At 48.2% G+C, this 8292-nt stretch overlaps 1 protein-coding gene across 1 annotated transcript in view; it reads left to right on the top strand.

Moving 5' to 3' along the window:
- Positions 1 to 1212: 1212 nt before the first annotated feature.
- Positions 1213 to 8292, top strand: part of LOC147737714 (uncharacterized) — a 93792-nt gene continuing 86712 nt past the window's right edge. The window contains exons 1-2 of the mRNA XM_086942433.1: positions 1213 to 1257; positions 4951 to 5018. The gene's annotated coding sequence lies outside the window, so the exon portion shown is untranslated. The remainder of the gene's footprint in view (positions 1258 to 4950; positions 5019 to 8292) is intronic.

Here is an 8292-nt window from a genome sequence, read left to right as displayed (position 1 = left end):
TGATATAGGGGCCCATGTGAAGGAGTAGAATATTTTCGAGTAATGAAATGCCCCTGCCCTGTTCTTCAGGCCAGTAACACCCACTCATTTTTATGATACAATGTAAACTGTGTCAGAAATGTCTGGTTCATACTTGGTTGCCCTATCTTAGGAATTAATTGTTTCAAAGATATATTGCTTTATTTTTTGTCAGTGAAACTTTGTTGAGAGAGGATGGTGCTTACTGTAAACAAAACACCAAAGCCTGGAAGAGACCGCTATCTTAAGATTTTAGGAGACAGTTGTGCTCTTAAACCAGAAACTCAAAACCTAATTAGAACCTACATTTCAGTCTTGTTTGAGGATATAAAACCGTATTAAATATAAGGAATAAGCCACAGACACAGGAAAATTAGAAATAAGCTGTTCCTTCAGTTGTCGCTTTGACACATGATCTATGCCTCATTGTCACTGATCTGGTGTATGAAACTCCATGGTATTTACCTCTATTTACTTTGCTATCTAGCACACTGTGGATTTGAAAAACTGCAAATAAATGATTTAAAAGAATAAATAAGCTGCCCAGTTTAATTGCAAAACTGACCGAAATACTTATATATTCATTAAAATACCAATATATTCATTGAAATGCAGATATATTCTTTGAAATACAGATATATTCATTGAAATACAAATATATTCATTGAAATACAGACTACCACTTCCAGTTGTCACCTTTCTGTAAATACTCTTTAGTCCTCTACATCAGTGTTTGGAAGATGCTCATCTGAAGTGCAGCTATAAATACTTTTTTACAGCAGCAGCAAAGTGTGAGGCCCTGTACTTGAACTGTCTGACCCTTAAAAACATTCCCGTCTGTGACATCTGAAATCCCAGGTCTGTACAGGTATAAGTGCTTGTTTGCGTGAAATGTATTCACTCCTGGAGCCTGGAGGTGGCGGTTCAGTAAGCGGCCATCAGAGGGCGCTCCTCCCCTGCAGATGAAACTACGGAGCTGCACATTAGGTGGAAGGGAGAAGGGTTTCCTCTTCGGTGTTAGCGGTGGCAGAGACAGCACCAGCAGCAGATGCTGACATCACTTCCGGCCTCTCCTGGTGTGTCCAGCCTGCTGCAGAGGAGGAAGGAGCCCTGTCTGGTGGGCAGTTACCACCATCTACAGACCCCCCTCAGACCTCAAATCTGCCCTGCTCCTCACCCCCCCCCCCCCCCCCCCCCAGCTCCAGGAGGAGGAGAGAGCCTGGACAGGTTTCTGCTCAGGTAGGTGAGCTGCTAACTCACTTGGCTGCAATTTATTAATCCATGGATCAGATTCTCCCCTTCCTGGCATTCATAGTGACGTCAGGGGAGCGGAGGAGGTGAGGCCTGTCCAGGGGTGCAGAGCAGGTGAGGCCTGTCCAGAGGAGGTGAGGCCTGTCCAGGGGGGCAGAGGAGCAGAGGCATGTCCAAGGGGTGCAGAGGAGGAGAGGCCTGTCCAAGGGGTGCAGAGGAGGCGAGGTCTGTCCAGAGGAGGTGAGGCCTGTCCAGGGTAGCAGAGAAGGAGAGGGGTGCAGAGTAGGAGAGACCTTTCCAGGAGTGCAGAGGAGGTGAGGCCTCTCCAGGGGTGCAGAGGAGGAGAGGCCTGTCCAAGGGGTGCAGAGGAGGCGAGGCCTGTCCAGGGTTGCAGAGGAGGAGAGGGGTGCAGAGTAGGAGAGACCTTTCCAGGAGTGCAGAGGAGGTGAGGCCTCTCCAGGGGTGCAGAGGAGGTGAGGCCTGTCCAGGGGAGCAGAGGAGGAGAGGCCTGTCCAGGGGTGCAGAGGAGGTGAGGCCTGTCCAGGGGAGCAGAGGAGGAGAGGCCTGTCCAGGGGTGCAGAGGAGGTGAGGCCTGTCGAAGGGTGCAGAGGGGGAGAGGCCTGTCCAGGGGGTGCAGAGGAGGAGAGGCCTGTCCAGGGGCACAGAGGAGGAGAGTTCTGTCCAGGGGGTGCAGAGGAGGAGAGGCATGTCCAGGGGCAAAGAGGAGGTGAGGCCTGTCCAGGGGTGCAGAGGAGGCGAGGCCTGTCCAGGGGCTGCAGAGGAGGAGAGGCCTGTCCAGGGAAGCAGAGGAGGTGAGGCCTGTCCAGGGGTGCAGAGGAGGTGAGGCCTGTCCAGGGGAACAGAGGAGGTGAGGCCTGTCCAGGGGTGCAGTGGAGGTGAGGCCTGTCCAGTGCTGCAGAGGAGGTAAGGCCTGTCCAGGAGTGCAGAGTAGGAGAGGCCTGTTCAGGGGGGGTGGCGGAGGCGAGGACTGTCCAGGGGGTGCAGAGGAGGTGAGGCCTGTCCAGGGGTGCAGAGGAGATGAGGCCTGTCCGGGGGTGCAGAGGAGGTGAGACCTGTCCTGTCGGAGGGAGGTTAGAAGAGGTGAAGCCTGTCCAGGGGGAGGCACAAAGAAGGTGAGCCCTGTCCAGCAGGTGCAGAGGAGGGGAGGACTGTCCATGGGATGTAGAGGGGGTAAGGCCTGTTTGGAGGTAGGTGCAAAAGGAGGCGAGACCTGTCGGGGGGATGCAGAGGAAGCAAGGCCTGTCCAGGGTGTGCAGAGGAGGTGAGTGAGGCCTGTCCAGGGCGGTGTAGAGGAGGTGAGGCCTGTCCAGGGATGCAGAGGGGGAGAGGCCTGTCCAGGAAGGTGTAGAGGAGGTGAGGCCTGTCCTGTGTTTGGGTGGTTCAAAGGAGGTGGGGCCTCTCCAGGAGGGATGCAGTGGAGATGAGGCCTGTTCGTCCAAGCGGGGTGGTCGAGAGCTGAGTTTAAGTTTGTTAATATTTGTCCCAAGAGATTTGTGGAATGAGTGTAAGTTGCTTGTAAACTGGCCAATTGAAGAACCACAGAGTGAAGCGCCTCAAAATATTTTATTATATTACAAGAGATTAATGCAGAGTTACAGACAATATTGCAAAGGCAAAGACCGGGTAAAAGAGGGCGCATCTTTTAGCGTTGCATCCAGAGGTTAGAGCACATATCCAGAAAAATGTGAGGGGCCGCAGACTAACATTCCGGATGAGTTTTTGTTTTACGCAAAGTTCTGTAGTGAGAATTTTGTTACTAAGCAGAAAAATAATGAGCGCTCAGACAAAAATGTTCCAAACGGGTGACGAAAGTGGTTCTCATGGATTGTATTCTCGTTTTGATTCTGGGTTTGTTGCTGGTGTGAATTTGGATATGCACGGCGTTAGGGTGCGGAGTAATGATGTTTGGTATATGCATGGAGGAGAAGTAGTTCCTCTGGGTCATGGCCGGACTGGGAACCCAAACCAGGCCTGACAATTTTGACGGACAGCCCCTGCCTCTTTTGTTGCCGGGGGCGATATAGCAGAACCACAGCAAAACCAGCCCCCAGTAACAAATACGTTTCCCGCACTGAAGAATCAGCCCCCACTCTTCCAGCCCCCCGGGGAAACACCCGAAGCCCGTTACGGCCAGTCCGGCTCTGCTCAGGGTGTAGGTTTCACTGACAGTGGCAATTTAAATACCTCAAACACTAATAGTGTGCAGAATAAGACACGCTCCTTGCGATGTTTGCAGGAACCTGGGAAACTGGAACATGAATCAGATGGCCAGAATGGGATGTCACAGTCAATGGTCCCAGCCCAACTGGCCTCTGTGCCGAGCATGCAGAATCAAAGGCAGATATATTGGAACATGCCTTCAGTCCTGATGGTACCACAGCCCAGTGCAGAATACAATGGCAAGTTCTCAACAAATTCAGGATTTCAACAAAATCCTTCAGTGATTAATAAGGATTTTCCACAACTTCCTCCTACACTAGGAGTTTCTACTGGACTGAATCAGACACAATGACGGTGCCTGAGATGGGAGAAGGATTGCGTGCTTGGTGCAGTCCTAGAGGTCACCCAGAGTGGCTCTTTTCGTAGAAGAAGTAAATGGGAATCCAGCATCTCTTTTAATCAATAAATGTGCCTCCCGTTCCACAGTCAGACTGACGGGAGCCCCCAACCCACCCCTCTTGGGAAAGGAGTCCAAGTTGTAGGCATTTCTAATAAACAACTAATAAGCTGTCAGTAAATGTTCCTTTACAAATTGGGTCAATGATGAATGGCTAGAAACGTATACTGTAACTAAGATCCAGTTATTATGTTAGGGAATTACCTTGTAAAATGACTTGTGGCTTTTTGAGGAAGAGTCACAATTAATTATTCATTTTGTAGGTGTGGTTTATTAAATTACATTTTGTTATGCCATGTTTTCAAGAACTGTCATTTTTACCTCATCGTGAACCATGTCAATAATGTGTTCTCTCTGTCTAAAAACTTAAGAACTTTTCCTTGATTCCTAACTGAGCAGATTCTATATAAGTTTGCTATTTGATATTATTAAAAAGTGTTTTCTTATATCTTAGCACACATTTGTTGTGTGTGGTCTGTCTATTGACTTTACAGCTAGAGTTATTTCTGATTCTGGCTTTTCATATACTTTAGAGGTTCCCTTTATGTGATCCTCCTGCAAATATTATGATAATTATTTCTCTGACTGAGTAACCATGTTTATGCCTTCAGTAATTATTTGAAACTTTAATATAGCTTTGATGCTTTATGTAGCTCCAAAGGCAACGGCCTTCACCAAGGGAGTGGTCCTTTAATGGGCAGTAATGACTATAAGGTCATTGCACTGTTTGCCCCATGAGGGCAGAATGTGTTAATCAATAAAACAACAGTGTCCCAGAGACCGAGGGGGTTGAAACACCCCATTGTACTCTGAAACCTTTGTTTCAAAGCTGTTGCTGTGAAACTTGAACAGTTAACAGCCGCATGCGGGACCACGGCGGTTAATTGTTGAACATTCACAGCAATAGCTGTTAAAGGAGGCTGAAGTCAGACTCTGGTTCTCCCTGGGCTCGGTTGTTTTGTAAATCCAGGACGGTTATTTGTAAAATGTGATGAAGTGTGATTGTCGTCTGATGCAAAATTATTTCTTTACTTCCTTTCAAGGTATTCTGGGATGACAGGCAGTGCGGCGTGGCTGCCACCCTTGGGGGAACAAAAAAAATAATTGTCAGGTAAGGATTCCTATAACTCTATGTTTCCTTTTCCCCTGTTTCTTCTTTCTCTCTTCCCTTTCTTGATCTCTGTTTTTTTTGTCTCTTTACTTCAACTTTTGACTCTCTCTGTGCACTATTCTTGTTGTTATCAAACTTCTGATAATAATATGATGGAGCCACATTCCACTCTTGGAACATGTTGGGGGGTGCAGTGCAGGCCCAGTTCCTTTTTAGGTCAGTTTTGCCCAGCAGTTCCTTAACTATTATCACATTTATCTCCTCCTCTACACCACGTGATGGTGGTTCACCCTGATTAGAGGTGCCACGCTGTTGCGCTGCTACTGCGTTTAGAAAGTGACTGTGATTTTAAAATTTTATTGAATCATTGTGTGCGTTCTAATTGGGGGAATGTTTTAAAAACTATTTTAAATGCTTACTTGTATCCGGTTACTGCATTCTTTCCAGGCACTCTTCTGCTTTTTTCTTCATCTCGGGGAGGGGTGTGGGGGGCTTGTGGGGGTCTTTTGCTCCTTCCCCGGTCCACCACGGCTCGCCAATTGTATGGAGGGAAGTGAGTGTTTCACTCTTGCTGCTCTACTCCACTTCCTGTCCCAGATCGATGGGCAGCGCTCTAGTTGTTCCTGACTGGCCCAGCTATTTAATCTGAATGCCGGGCCGGACGCCGGTGAACGCACGCAGCAGGCGCGCCAAAAGCATGCCAGTCTGTGTCCGTCTGGCCAAGTTTACGCCTTGTGCCAGGGACGCTGTCCTTTTTATTGTAGACCCTGGTAAGCCCCATGTTTACCCGAGAGGACAGCTCTTGGAGCTTCAAGGAGAGAAGGATAGAAGGATGTGCACTGCAAGTCGATGAACTGTGAGCATTGGGCTATTTGAGTGTGTTAGCTGTAAGACAGTCATTTCATTGGGGGTAGCTAAAAAACCCAAGGGGAAACATGTCAGCCCTACCCTTACCCATGAAACAGTCCTTTTAAGGGTATCTCCTGATCTCTGATTAAACATAGAGCAGAATTTAATGATTTTGTCTCCTCCCGTATGTCTGATTGGATATTTATTACTGAAACCTGGGCTAGAGATTGCTCAGAGCCTGACCTGGTGGAGTCCATCCCCTCAGGGTATGCTCCGTCCAGACTTAATAGGGGGGGTTTGGGAGTACTTTATAAAGACACCTTCTTGTGCTTCACTGAGGCCCTCACCACTCCCTCAGATCCCTATCAGGCCCTATATTTCTCCTTGAAGATCCTACCCACTGATAGTTTTGTGGGAGTGGTCACCTTCCGGCCTCCCGGACCCAGAGGAATGTTTAATCAGGACTTCAGCAATTGGATTGAGCCTCATTTTTATTAGATCCACTGTCACTCTTTGGGTGATTTTAACTTCCATTTGGAGAAAAGTCTGTGCTCTGAAACACAGGTTTTCCTGGAAGCTATGGACTCCTGTGGCCTTCCTCAGCTGGTGAGGAGCCCCTCTCATACGGCGAACACATTCTGGACGGGATCTTCTCTAACGATCCTAGGATAGAGGTGAATGATCCCATCCCACTCTCTTGGTCTCATCATTACGCCATAAGCCGCATAAATAAGGAAGATCTTCACAATTATTGCTGTCTCCCCCGCCTGGATGTTAACTCAATCTACGATGATTTTTCCAACTGGCTCTTAGCGGCTCTGGAGCATTATGTGGCCAGAAAACGCCCTTCAGTGCCCTGGTTCACTGAAAGGTTGAGAAACCCTAGGCAGGTATGCTGACAGCAGGAAAGAATATGGCGCCGTGAGCTTATCCCAGCCGAAAGGGACCTGCATAAACTCAGATTGAAGGAATATAGGCTAGCTATTAATGAGGAAAAGGTTATCTACTATTCCAAGATGACGGAATCCATTAAATCCCAGAGGGAACTCGTCACTGTGATTAATTCCCTCCTAGCCCCCTCGGCCTCTGCCAACACCGAGGTCTCCCAGGAGCTATGTGATAAAAGGGCATGCTTTTTTATGACAAAATCAAGGACGTATATTCCTCCCTGGAGATATCCAAGGTCGGAGGGTCAAAGGCTGATCGTCCTTCGGCTTCTCTGGTGGCTCCTCCAAAGGATTGCCGTTTGAGCACCTTTCCCTCTATACTTCAAGAAGACGCGAATGTTAAGTGGAGTTAGATCTGGCTCCCCTATGGAGCCCTGTCCCCTGAAGATCCTGAAACTAGGAATGGAGGCTATTGTTCCTACTATGACCTTAGTTCTTAATGCCGTTATTACTTCTGGCCAGTATCCCACTGCCTGGAAAACGGCTGTGGTTAAACCTCTCTTAAAGAAGACCTCTCAGGATCCAGCGGAACTAAAGAACTACAGTTTAATTTCCTGTTGCCTGTCCCAGCTAAAATCTTGGAGAAACACCTGAACCTCCATCTTAGCACCTATCTGGAGGACCATCAGTTGCTCGATGGCTCGCAACATGGGTTCAGAAGTGAGCACAGTACCGAGACGGCGTTAACCGTTGTTTTTAACAACTTTCAACAACAGGTCGACGCAGGTCACACCACCTTACTGACCATTCTGGACGTAACGGCAGCCTTCGATACCATCTTTCCCTTTAGATTGGCTGGGAGGCTCCGGGAAATAGGGACTGAGGGCTCCGCCCTTAATTTGCTTACATCTTTCCTTACGGAACAGGTTCAAAGTGTTACGATGGGTCAATTCCTTTCTGCTCCTAAACGGCTTTTCTGCGGAGTTCCCCAGGTATCCTCATTGCCTCCCACCCTTTTAACCTTTATGTAGCCCCGCTTGCCAGGGTTGTAAGATCTTTTGTCCTAGAAGTGTTATCCTATGCTGATGACACTCAAATCATGATTACCATCCCTGAGAGTGTTGAAGCTTCAGCAGCAAATTTTTAAAGCTGCATGCAGGCCTTAGCTACATGGATGGCAGAGAACTATCTAAGACTCAATGGGGATAAAACTCATATTTTACTTTTCGGAGACAATCAGGAGATTTGGTCCAGGGCCTGGAGGCTAGATACGCTTGGATCTTGCCCTCGCCCTGACTTCATTGCCAAAAATCTAGGCATCATGGTTGATACCTGCCTCTCCTTGGGCCCCCAAATAAATAGAAGTCTCCACCTGCTTCGGAATGATAAGAACCCTCAGAAAGATATGTCAATTTCTCTCCCCCTCCGCGTGGAAACAGGCAGTGATAGCCCTTGTGTTGTCCAGATTGGATTACTGCAATGCCCTTTATGTAGGGATCAATAAGGGTCTCCTACACCGGCTCCAACTTGTGCAGAAT

This window comes from Lissotriton vulgaris, chromosome 1_1, assembly GCF_964263255.1.
Source record: "Lissotriton vulgaris chromosome 1_1, aLisVul1.2, whole genome shotgun sequence".
NCBI classification, from domain to species: Eukaryota; Metazoa; Chordata; class Amphibia; order Caudata; family Salamandridae; genus Lissotriton; species Lissotriton vulgaris.
This window is presented reverse-complemented; position numbering and strand designations above follow the sequence as displayed.